This window comes from Rhinoderma darwinii, chromosome 2 (assembly GCF_050947455.1).
Source record: "Rhinoderma darwinii isolate aRhiDar2 chromosome 2, aRhiDar2.hap1, whole genome shotgun sequence".
Lineage (NCBI taxonomy): Eukaryota > Metazoa > Chordata > Amphibia > Anura > Rhinodermatidae > Rhinoderma > Rhinoderma darwinii.
Window position 1 is genome coordinate 281,129,827 of NC_134688.1, and position 14,403 is coordinate 281,144,229.

Below are 14,403 nucleotides of genomic sequence, written 5' to 3' on the forward strand. Positions count from 1 at the left end.
CCTGCCCATACATGTGCAGCTGAGTGCAGCGTGTAATAGGCAGGGCTTCACAAACACCATCTCACTTGAAATCATTTTTCTAACATCCTCCGTTATTTACATATCGGTGCCGTTATTTTTGGCGCCCGATATGTAAATAAGCCCCTGAACTGTCAATGGGGCATTTCTATCTAACTAAATGGCAACAGGGCGTGATCTCTTCGCTCTGACACTGTCCAATCAGCTACAGACAGTGTCAGGGCGGCTTGTGCTGCGTTCCCTCCCACATATCCCTCATTACATATATACAGCACCAGAACCAAGCTCAGTAGATATATACAGCACCAGAACAAAGATCAGTACATATATACAGCACCAGAACCAAGCTCAATATATAAATACAACACCAGAACAAAGCTCATTACATATATACAGCATCAGAACAAAGCTCAGTAGATATATATAACACCAGAACCAAAATCAGTACCTATATACAGCACCAGAAAAAAATCTCAATACATAGTATATATACAGCCCCAAAGCCAAGCTCAGTACATATATTCAATGCCAGAACCAAGCTCAGGACATATATACAGGCCCCAGAACCAAGCTCAATACATAAACATATAGCAACAGAACCAAGCTCAGTACATATATAGAACACCAGAACAAATCTCAGTACATATATACAGCTCCAGAACCAAGCTTAGTACATATATAAACATATATAAAGCACCAGAACCAAGCTCAGTTCATATGTACAGCCCAGTACCAAGCTCCGTATATATATACAGCCCCAGTACCAAGTTTGTACATAAATACAACACCAGAACCAAGCTCATTACATATATACAGCACCAGAACAAAGCCCAATACATATATACAGCACCATAACCAAGATCATACATATATACAGCACTAGAAACAAGCTCAGTACATATATACAGCCCCAGAACCAAGCTCAGTACATATATACTGTCCCAGAACCAAGCTCAGTTCTTAAATATACAGCAACAGAACCAAGCTCAGTACATAAAAACAGCACCAGAACAAATCTCAGTACATATGTACAATGCCAGAACCAAGCTCAATACATAAATATACAACAGAACAAGCTCAATACATAAATGCAGCACAAGAACAAATCTCAGTACATATATACAGCCCTAGAACCAATCTCTGTACATATATACAGCACCAGAACCAAACTCAGTACATATATACAGCCTGAGAACCAAGCTCAGTATATAAATATATATACAGCCAAGACCCAATCTCAGTACATATATGCAGGCCCAGAACCAAGCTCAGTACTTATATACTGCCCCAGAACAAAGTTCAGTACACATATACAGCCAGACCCAAGCTCAGTACATATATACAGCCTCAGAACAAAGCTCAGTATACGTATACAGCCCCAGAACAAAGCTCAATACATAAATACAACACCAGAACCAAGCTCATTACATATATACAGCACCAGAACAAAGCTCAGTAGATATATACAGCACCAGAACAAAGCTCAGTACATATATACAGCACAAGAAACAAACTCAGTACATATATACAGTCCCAGAACCAAGCTTAGTACATATATACAGTGCAAGAACCAAGCTTAATACATAAATATACAGCAACTGTAAAGGATCTGCCAGGCACAGCTTCGGGGTTAACTCCCATAATTAATCAGTCAGCACCTGAATCTACATCCCTGAGACTGACTCCAGCTTCCACCACTCAGGCTGGCAGGCTTAGGAGTGGGAGAGCCTATCGCAACCTGGCCAGACTCAGTTAGCTCCCGCCCTCGGTCTATTTAAGCCTGCCCTTCCTGTCCCTCGGTGCTTGTGATTCTTTTCGTGTGGTTTCCTGGCCCAGCTACAGCTCCTTCTATTTTTTTAGATTGGGTCTCATTCATTCCCCTCGCCGAATTTTCCCTTAATAACCGGGTCAGTAACTCGTCAGGGGTCTCCCCTTTTTCTGTAATTTTGAGTTTAATCCACGGTTCTCCTCCGTTTCACCTGGTAGTTCCAACAATCCCGAGGTAGAGGTCGTTCATCGGGAACTGTGCACAGTCTGGGCCCAGGTTCAGAAGAACCTAGAGGCGTCCCAGAGCGTACAAAAAACTCAGGCTGATAGAAAACGTTCTGCTAACCCCCTGTTTATGGTCGGGGATCTGGTGTGGTTGTCGTCTAGGAACTTGCGTCTCAAGGTTCCGTCCAAGAAGTTTTCTCCCCGGTTTATTGGGCCGTATAAGGTCATTGAGGTCCTCAATCCTGTCTCCTTCCGGCTGGAGTTACCCCCGTCTTTTCGTATACACGACGTGTTTCATGCCTCTCTCCTTAAACGCTGCTCCCCGTCCTTGGCTCCCTCGAGGAGACCTCCTGTTCCCGTCCTCACCCCTGAGGGGGTGGAATTCGAGGTGGCCAAGATTGTGGACAGCAAGATGGTCCAAGGCTCCCTCCAGTACCTGGTCCATTGGAGAGGATACGGGCCCGAGGAGAGGACTTGGGTACCCGCCCGGGATGTTCACGCTGGGGTATTGGTCAGGAGGTTCCACCTGCGTTTCCCCAGTAAGCCAGGTCCACTTAGAAAGGGTCCGGTGGCCCCTCATAAAAGGGGGGGTACTGTAAAGGATCTGCCAGGCACAGCTTCGGGGTTAACTCCCATAATTAATCAGTCAGCACCTGAATCTACATCCCTGAGACTGACTCCAGCTTCCACCACTCAGGCTGGCAGGCTTAGGAGTGGGAGAGCCTATCGCAACCTGGCCATACTCAGCTAGCTCCCGCCCTCGGTCTATTTAAGCCTGCCCTTCCTGTCCCTCGGTGCTTGTGATTCTTTTCGTGTGGTTTCCTGGCCCAGCTACAGCTCCTTCTATTTTTTTAGATTGGGTCTCATTCATTCCCCTCGCCGAATTTTCCCTTAATAACCGGGTCAGTAACTCGTCAGGGGTCTCCCCTTTTTCTGTAAATTTGAGTTTTTCTATTTTGATCCTGCTCCATACTGACCCTGGCTTACTGACTACTCTTCTGCTCTTCGTTTGGTACCTCGCACACTCCTGGCTTGACTCGGCTCGTTCACCACTCGGTTGCTCACGGTGTTGCCGTGGGCAACTGCCCCTTTCCCTTGCTTGTATTCCCTTGTATGTTTGTCGTGTTTGTCGTGCACTTACTGAGCGCAGGGACCGCCGCCCAGTTGTACCCCGTCGCCTAGGGTGGGTCGTTGCAAGTAGGCAGGGACAGAGTGGCGGGTAGACTAGGGCTCACTTGTCCGTTTCCCTACCCCCCGTCATTACAGCAACAGAACCAAGCTCAGTACATAAATACAGCACCAGAACAAATCTCAGTACATACTGTATATACAGCCACAGAGCCAAGCTCAGTACATATATACAATTCAAGAACCAAGCTCAGTATATATATACAGTGCCAGAATGAAGCCCAATACATAAATATACAGCAACAGAACCAAGCTCAGTACATAAATACAGCACCAGAACAAATCTTAGTACATATATACAGCCCCAGAACAACGCTCAGTACATATATACAGCCCCAGAACCGAGCTCAGTACATATATACAGCCCCAGAACCAAGCTCAGTACATAAATACAACACCAGAACCAAGCTTATTACATATATACAGCACCAAAACAAAGCTCAGTACATATATACAGCACCATAACCAAGATCAGTACATATATACAGCACTAGAAAAAGCTCAGTACATATATACAGCCCCAAAACCAAGCTCAGTACATATATACAATGCCAGAACCAAGCTCAATACATAAATATACAACAGAACCAAGCTCAATACATAAATACAGCACCAGAACAAATCTAAGTCCATATATATAGCCGCAGAACTAATCTCAGTACATACATACAGCACCAGAACCAAGTTCAGTACATATATACAGCCTCAGAACCAAGCTTAGTATATAAATATATATATAGCCCAGACCCAAGCTTGGTAAATATATACAGCCCCAGAACCAAGCTCAGTAACATATATACAGCCCCAGAACAAAGCTCAGCACATATATACAGCCCAGACCCAAGCTCAGTACATATATACAGCCCCAGAACCAAGCTCAGTATACGTATACAGCCCCAGAACAAAGCTGAGTACATAAATACAACACCAGAACCAAGCTCATTACATATATATACAGCACCAGAACAAAGCTCAGTAGATATATACAGAACCAGAACCAAGCTCAGTACATTTATACAACACCAGAAACAAGCTTAGTACATATATATGGCCCCAGAACCAAGCTTAGTACATATATACAGTGCCAGAACCAAGCTTAATACATAAATATACAGCAACTGAACCAAGCTCAGTACATAAATACAGCACCAGAACAAATCTCAGTACATACTGTATATACAGCCACAGAGCCAAGCTCAGTACATATATACAATGCCAGAACAAAGCTCAGTACATATATACAGCCCCAGAACAAAGCTCAGTACATATATACAGCCCCAGAACCAAGCTCAGTACATAAATACAACACCAGAACCAAGCTTATTACATATATACAGCACCAAAACAAAGCTCAGTACATATATACAGCACCATAACCAAGATCAGTACATATATACAGCACTAGAAACAAGCTCAGTACATATATACAGCCCCAAAACCAAGCTCAGTACATATATACAATGCCAGAACCAAGCTCAATACTTAAATATACAACAGAACCAAGCTCAATACATAAATACAGCACCAGAACAAATCTAAGTACATATATACAGCCCCAGAACCAAGCTCAGTACATATATACAGCCCCAGAACCAAACTCAGTACATATATACAATGTGTAATGTCCGTGGCCTGTCTTTCCTACTCACCCCCCGATGGCCATGACCGCAGACTCTCTAGTGCCGGCCGGCTTGTCCTTCCTAGGAGACACCAGCTCTCACTTACGCTCTGCTCTGCAGTGGCCTCTGTAGATAGCGCCAGTCACAATGACACCTGTAGATAAAGCCAGTCACAATGCCCCCTGTAGATAAAGCCAGTCACAATGCCTCATGTAGATAGTGCCAGTCACAATGCACTCTGTAGATAGTGCCAGTCACAATGCCCCCTGTAGATAATGGCAATCTAATACCCCCTGTAGATATTGCCCAGTGTAAATAAATCGGCCAGTATAGATAACACCCCCTGTAGATATTGCCCCCAACGCTGCCCACAAAAAAAAACATTTTTACCTGTCCCTGTTCCCGTGCCTTCCTCCAGCAACACATTACTGGTCAGACACCAGGCAGCATCATCAGGTGTAACGGTGCAGTCGGCGTGACGAAGTCATCACGCTGACTGAGTCATTGTTAAAGCGCCGAATGGCGAGGCAGGAATCTCGCCAGCGCTATAGTAATTGATTGCACATGCTATGATATGTATATATCATAGCATGGTGATCCTCAATGCTATATGAATTTAATCCATTCACACTCACAGAATATGTAAATCTTTTTAGGCACCGAGAATTTGTCAGGTGTGATTCTGGCTATACATAGTGCACACACAAATTAACTGGCACACAAAGCCAAGCTCTGACAAGGTGCCAGGCAAATAGTAGCTATCAATGCAATCCATACAAATATCCTGTTGTGCCAGTTCCTCCGCAAGTAAACTGCTCTTGAAATCACAGAAGCTGAAAACTCTGAGTTCTGCCAAACCTCCGGAATATAAAATAGCCTGGTGCTGGTACAGTGGTGGTACACAGAGACCAGAACATCTTGCTTGAAGAAGTGTTCTTCAAACATCGCCTTAAAGATAAGCATCACTATTTCAGGGTCAATTTAGTTCCAACAGAATAAGAAATATCAACATAATGTTGCATAAATTAAGCTGCATGATGCATTTACCCTCTTTTGAAATGGTGTAGTCTATTTAGTTAAAAAGCAAATGTTCAATATTTAAAATATGGTTTGTTCTCAATTTTTTCAGAAATGTTCAGTTAAGCAGTAAGCATGACTTCTATAGTCTATAAAGACAACCTTCTTATTCTGCAACTTTTCACTTTATCATTTGCTTGCTTTGCTAGTATCAGCTATTGACTGTAATAAAAAAAAAAAAAGTGCCGCCACCGGCTAAAAGAATGTTAAATTATGTGTAAGATAAATATGGAGCTACTAATCAATAACATTTCTCAAACATGGAGGAAGGAAATCGCACAGTACTGAAACATTGTAAAATTAAGCATTTATCCACAATAAAATCCCATTATAATAATTCAGCTGAATTCAGATGTGAAATTCATTTGAAATATAAGAAGCTTTTCTGCTCTAGAGCCTAAACATTGGTTAAAACTGGCAACAGCTTCATTATAGATATCATAGCATTCAAGAAACATCTTCAAAAAACCTTCATACTTTATTATGAAGTTGGAAGAAATATGTTGAACATATTCATTCCAAATGTCTAACCAGCTTTCTCTATATTGTTGCCAGCTGCTTTGTCAGCCAGTTGGGATTTCTAATATGTAACAGTCGCTGTTACATTACCATCAGGTGCTTAGCTGTTTGCTATGTTAGACTGTGATACGAATATTTCTGAAGTCTGGTAGATTTTCTGTTGACTTGAGATGATCAATCCCTCGGTACACTCATCATTCTGTTTAGGCAAAGAATACAGACTTTAAAGAACAAGTCATATTTGGACACCGCATAAAATGCGCTTTTAACACCCCCCTTCTACTTCCTCTTTCCAACATAAGTACTACCTGTTCATTCATCAAAATATTATTTAAAAAAAAATACACTGTAAGGTATATTCTACAGAACGAATGAAGATATTAGTCACTATGTGAAAACATGCTATTTCTGAAACACTGCTGCATATATATATATATATACCCTAGGTTGTATAAGTTATTTCATCACAACTGACTTGTGTTGTAGTTGGTCCAATACAGTCAATATTCTTGCTAAGGTTCTATAAGCTCATGAAGTTTATACCTATATTGTTTCTAATTTATCCTTTCAAGATGACCAAGTTTGCCAAAACTATGCCAAATCAAATGATGCCAAACTACATCCAATAACTAAGAATACATTTTAAAGTACTCCTGTCACCAGTTGATCCATGAGAAGTTTAAGAAAAAAGTCAGGGATTCAATGGGTATGATCACCGTCATATGAGTAGGTTAAAAAAGGAAATTTACTAAACATAAAACGCATTCTATGTTAAATTTACATTTCCTTTTTTAAATGTTCATTAGACCCAGAAGGGTATTAAGGAAATTGAGCTCAGTAATGGACAGACCATTGTACCTCATCTTCTTAAACTCTCTTGTAACAGGATAAGTGCCACAGGATTGGAGGACGGCTGATGTTGTTCCAATATTTAAGAAGGGTAGGAAGGTCGAACCAAGTAACCAGCATCCTGACATCTGTGGTATGTATAATATTTGAGGGTATTCTAAGAGATGAACTGCAACAATATGTAGTGGGGAATAGTCTAACAACTGATAAACAGCATGGATTCATGAAAAACAGGTCGTGCCTAACTAACATGCTCGGTTTCTATGAGGAGGTAAGTGTAAATCTGGATGTTGGTCATGCGGCTGATGTGATTTATTTGGATTTTGCAAAAGCATTTGATACTGTTCCACACAATAGTCTTGTTCTGAAGCTACAGACACAGGGACTGGGGGAACGTTTATACACGTGGGTAAAGAATTGGTTGAGGGACAGAAAACAAAGAGTCGTTATAAATGGTACTTACTCAAAATGAGCTGAAGTCAGCAGTGGGGTACCTTGACCTTGTGAGTGGGATTGATATCAAGGTATCAGTTTTTGCTGACGATACAAAACTTTGTAGGATACTTAAAGAGGCTCTGACACAAGTTTATCTGACACCTATCTCCTACCTAATCTAATAGGCGCTTTAATGCTGATAACTCCTGTGTTTTTTGTTTAAAAAAACTTTATTATTTCCAAAGTTATGTTCTTTTTTAGACTTATGATAATATTGTCTTGATGTCCAACTGGGCGTTTTTTTTCTTTTTACCATGTGAGCGTGTATAGAAAACTGTATGATGCTGACCAATCAGCGTCATACACTTCTCTTCAGTCCAGCCCAGCGTAATTCACAGCCCAGTGTGATCTTAGCTAGATCACAAGATCAGCAATCGCGAGATCACGCTGTGACGTCACTTACTCCCGTATGTCCTTCACCAGAGCGACGGAAGACGGACCAGACATCGCCTTCAGCCATGCCAGGACGATTATCCCCCCGTAGCAGCAGCTGTGGAGTTCAACCTATGTAACTACATAACCTATTCATATGACGATGATAGCACCCATTGAATTCCTGACTTTTTTTCCAAAACGTCCGATGGTCCATTTGGGGCCGTAATCGAAGAGGCCCGCAGAATGAAGCAGTTGTCACGCTAACTGGATGAAAATTGGCTTTGCATAAAAACGCATCATAGTGTTGTTTCTGCCGCACAACCATTTCTGGTGAGCATAAGGTGGTGGTCTTCTCAAAAATGTGGTCTTTTGGAGAGGTTTCACTGTACTTGCAGATACTTTATCATAGCCCGGCCCTAGCTGGGGTGTAGGAGCTAGTGGAGCATGTGGCCTCGGTACTTGGAGCTGAGGGGAGCCAGCCAGCTGTTAATGGGTAATCAATGTAAAATATTTTACATGTAAACTTTAGTGTTTATTATCTGTGTAATTAAATAAAATAGTCTATGCTATAACATAAATTTTAATTTGTGATCAGCACCGCAGTATGCACTAATTGTGATCGCAAAAGTGAGCTACATATAAATAGCACATACTTTTATAGAGACTATATAAGAACAAGAACATAGTAAAGATAGTGTAGGTGATCTAAAATAAATATAGTTGGAGTAAAATGCATTTAATTTACTAAGATTTTATTAAGATTTCTGCTATAATATAATTTGCACCATGCCCTCTTTGCCCAGAAGTCCCCAGCCACATAAGAAGACACCAGTATTATAAATGATATATGCTAGGTGGAGGCCCTCTTATAGATTTTGCATTTGGGCCCAGGAGCTTTAAGTTACGCCACTGGTTCTTTGTGCAGAGGCGTAGGTAGGTTCTCCAGCACCCGGGGCAAAGATTCAGTATGGCGCCCCCCCCCCCCCAACCTCTATCCCGACATCTCCTTCCCCCTCGCCGTGTTTGTTTTCTCTACCAATCGACGTGTCATTTCTTTTTATGTAACGCGAGCATAAAAACATTTGTACATTTTACAAGCAATATGGTTCTATACACAACACAAGAACCAAGCTCGGTACATATATACAGCCCCAGAACAAATACAGCTCAATTTAGTGCAACCCCTGCCGTATAGGTGTGTACGGCGTAAAACTACAGCTCCCAGCATGGCCCGAACAATGGTAAGGATATGCTGGGAGATGTATTTTCACAAAAAATAAATCATATTATAAGCACACCACCCATCATCTCACTGCAGATCGTACAGTGACTACATTACTGATTAGTGGCAGAATAAACATTTACATTGAGTGACTCACCGGTGACATCTCAGATTCTAGTTCTTTTTCTCCATCCGGTCCAGACCTCTATGATAACTTCTCCCGGTCACAGACCATTTCTGCAGTTTGCCGCTCACATGTCTTCAGCTTCTCACTTTTCCAATATTTCTGCACCTATAAATAAATATAAAGTTATCATTATACCACACTACACCCCTAAATATAATAGCGCCATACACTGCACCTCTAATTATAATAGCACCATACACCATGTCCCACACACACACACACTGTGCCCCCTGTAGATAGCGCCGGCCAAAGAGCCCCCTGTAGATAGTGCCCCCATAGAGCCCCCTGTAGATAGTGCTCTCATATAGCGCACTCCTGTATATATTGTCCCACAAATAACTCCCCCTATAGTGCTCTACAGATAGCCCACCCCTGTATATAGTGCGCTATAGATAGCCCACCCCTGTATATAGCCCCCCTGTAGATATAGCCTACCCCTGTATATAGTGCTCCACATGTAGTCCACCCCTGTATATAGTGCTGCACAGATAGCCCAAACATGTATGTAGTCCCCCTGTAGATATAGCCCACCCCTGTATATAGTGCTCCACATATAGTCCACCCCTGTATATAGTGTTTCACAGATAGCCCACCCCTGTATATAGCCCCCTTGTACATATAGTCCACCCCTGTATATCGTGCTCCACTAGATTATACAGGGGTGGGCTATCTGTGGAGCACTATATACAGGGGTGGACTATATGTACAAGGGGGCTATATACAGGGGTGGGCTTTCTGTGGAGCACTATAGGGGGAGCTATTTGTGGGATACTATATACAGGGGTGGGCTATATCTACAGGGGGACTATATACAGGGGTGGGCTATATCTACAGGGGGACCATATCTACAGGGGGACCATATCTACAGGGATGGGCTATATACAGGGCTGGGCTATATACAGGGCTTGGCTATATCTACAGGGGGGCTATATCTACAGGGGTGGGCTATATACAGGGCTGGGCTATATACAGGGGGACTATATACAGGGGGGCTATATACAGGGGGCTATATCTACAGGGGGGGCTATCTATGGAGCACAATATACAGGGTTGGGCTATATCTACAGGGACTATATACTATATAGCCCCCCCTGTAGCTATAGCCCACCCCTGTATATGGTGCTCCATAGATAGCCCACCCCAGTATATAGCCCCCCTGTAGATATAGCCCCCCCTGTATATATAGTCCCCCTGTAGATAGCCCACCCCCTGTAGATATAGTCCCCCTGTATATAGCCCACCCCCTGTATATAGCCCCCCCTGTAGATATAGCCCCCCTGTAGATATAGTCCACCTGTAGATAGCCCACCCCCTGTAGATATAGTCCCCCTGTATATAGCCCACCCCCTGTATATAGCCCACCCCCTGTAGATATAGTCCCCCTGTAGATAGACACCCCCCCGTAGATAAAGCCCCCCGCATGTAGACAAAGTCCCCCCCGCAGATACAGCCACACTTTTATTACAATTAAAAAAATAATAAAATAAAACTTTTCAAACTCACCTTATTCCCGCTCCCACGCCGTCCGGCAGCCATGGAGACCTGCTCTCTTCTGCGCAGGTCTCCAGGGGGTTGAACGCGGCGTCTATGAAAGGCGCTGATTGGCTGGGCAGGATGACTTTCCCTGTCAGTCAGTCAGTGCCTTTCATCGACGGAAGCGTCACTGGTACAAAAGGTACCAGTCGCTTCATTCGTGGAAAGGCGCTGAATGGCCGGGCACGGAACGTACCCGGTCATTCATTGCTTCTAATTGTACCTGTGTCCTTGCGACACGGGTACAATTATAGTGCAGGAGGAGGGGGCACTGGCGCCCCCCTCTAAGCTGCGCCCAGGGCACATGCCCCGCCTGCCCCCCCTAGCTACGCCCCTGCTTTGTGTATATACTTATTTATGACATTTCAGGTGCATCACACACCTTTTCTCAAGTGCTTGAGGGATGTAACATCACCAAGGCGTTGCATTTTTGTAACATGCTACTTTAGCTCAGCATAAAGTACTCCTTGACATCAGATTAAGGGCTGTGATTGTTTACTATTGAACTGAAAAGGAATATGCCATGTGGCAATAAGTAAACTATCTTTAAATTAAACTGGAGTTGAGTAATAAAAAAAAACTATTTATCAACTAAATCCCTACAAGTGAATCCCTGTAGACAGTGTTTCGAGTCATGTCATTTATAATATTGATGAGATACTGTATGTATATAAGGAGTTGCTATTCATTGCATTATTTGGTCAACCAATATAAGAGCCAAATGTTACTGTTGTAGATGTAGTGGATAAATAGATTTTTGCTAACACTTTGAAATTGATATTAAAAATGTGCCATCCAATAAGCCAAATTGTCTATTCTCTTTGTCAAACTTAGATCAAATTATAAAGAAATCGTTCTAATCCTGTTGTGTAAATGCTCTACGTAAAATTGTTTGCAATCATAATTGGATCAAAAGTCAAAGATGTAGCATGTAATCCCACACTTAGTGGCTGTGTCTTAAAATGTGACCAACTGAATCTTCTGTACCTCATTTAATAAGAGCTGGTAAGTTTTCTTTTTCGTTTTATATTATCAGTTCAGTCGAATTAATTGAAAAAAAGGTGTTAAAAATTTTTTTTAAAATCCGCTGCGGGTTTCTTAAAGAATAAGGAGTGCCTTTTTTGATGGTGTATGAGCAAAATACATGCATCTGTGAACAAGTAATCCCATTAGGAGAAAAGATCTGAAAAGATTCTGGAAAGGCGCCAGCATTGACTCTAGAGAAATCACAAAGGCAGAGAAACGAGAAATAGACACAGTAAATAAACACTTGCTGTACCCACCATGCCTAAGGTTGGATAACTAATCTCTGAAATATGACAGTATTAAAGAGTGTTGGAGCTGAAGTTGCCACGCTATCCATTATTGTAGCATTAAACAGTATACATAATAAAAAGATTTAGAGGTCGGCAAGGGTTGTTCAGACCAAACAGTAGATCTTCACAAATATCAACAGTAGCAAAAACAGAACAACAAAGTTTTTTGTTACACTTGTAAGTTATGAAGTCTGTAGGATTCAAGGCTAGAGCAATGTCATGTTTTAAAGCACCATACTCTGTATGTGGAATTAAAGCATAGATACAACTTATTACTAGACATATAATGGTATTTAAATCTTTGAATGGCCTGTCTAGATTCATGGAAATGTCACTTTACTCATTCATTGCCAATGATTATTATGGTTAGTTTTGGTAATAACAGTTTGAGAGTAAAACTAAAATAAAGCTCGAGGCACTAAAGAAATGAGTTTAAGAATGAGGGATATTGGAGTAAATGCATATCTGCATTTAGCTCTTAGCAAGTTTAATACTTTGGTTGAATATGCTGTAATTAAATGTAAAAGAATCCACAGGTTCGGGACTTTTTTTGTGTAAAACTGTGTGTCAAAATACAAAGATGTTTAAGAGAGTGGTGCACAAAGCTACAGTGCTACTTTTAAATAAAACTGGGCCCTGAGCAACAAACAAATTAGGGCTTCCCATCCCACTCTTTATTTTTACACAGCATTTGGGTAGTGAAAGTATTAAATTCCCCTGTGGTCTAAGATAATAATCTGTGATTTTAACATTCCCTGGTTGTCTAGGACAGTAAAGGCGTCTTTGGAAAATTCAGGTTTGTCCTTGGGTTCCCGTTTAATGAAAATGGGGCCCTGAATAATTTCCCACTTTGCCACCCCCTAAAACCAGCCCTGCAAAGCAAACATATTGAGTGATTGCCAGCTTTGTGGGATAAAATAATTTATTTGTTAATGACAGATGTCAGAGGAGAAATTACAGAATGGTTTGTGTAATGAGAATGTAAAGCCTATAGATGCCACTAGGAGATAGCACTGGCTGAACCAAGGGCACAGAGTTTCACGGACTTCCAGTATTTACCAGGGACATTGAGGTGTGAAGTACACAGGTCGCATTTCCCGGGGCAGTCTTTCAAGGCAAGGTACAAAGGACAATCTAAAGAATAGACTGGAAATACAGCAAGGACAAACACGATCCAAGGTAAGGGGCTGAGGAACAAAAGCAAAGTAAAAAAAAAAAACAGGTTAGCAACAAAAAATCCAAATATAGCAAAATAATAAAACAAGGGCACAGGAACCAGCAACAGGGGGAATTAACCTGTTGTTCTAGCAATGAGACAGAGACCTATACTGCTTTATATAGAAAGGTGAGCAATGATGTCATGAGGGAGTGTCAGGGTTTTGACCAATAACATGAGAGTAATTGGAACAGAGAGCGAGAGTTTAAGATTGAGTAAGCATCGCTGGCTACACAGAAGAGCAGGTACACATACTAATGAATAGTGTGGGCAAGTCTCTTACAGAGAAAGATTTAGCAATAGATAGCAAAAACAGGTAAGTTTGTTATAGTTCAACTTGGTATGAAGGTGTCGGGAAGTCAAATGATCATGTGATACATCATTATACATTAGAGCATATGTAAAAACAGCTCAAAAAACCTTGAAGATGATAAGCTACAGCACCAGAAGTCCACACCTGTTTACACTCCTTTCAGGTAAGGATAGGAAACTGAGACCACGAAACAGAACTGTGGAAATTTGGGAAAACTTAGGGCAAAAACCAAATTTAAGGTGTTGTCTGGTAACATAAAAGTAATGGCCTATTCCCAGGATAGGCCAACAATGTCTGGTCGGTGTGGGTTCAACTTTTGGCACCTTCGCCGATCAGCTGTTTGAAGGAGCCACAGCACTCCGTCGAGCGATGCTTTTCTTTCTTTGCATACACAGCTCCACAATGTAAAATATTGTCCCATTTGTAGCAGCTGTGCACAGTATTACAACTTTGTCTATTTACTTGAATGGGAGAAAGCGATTAT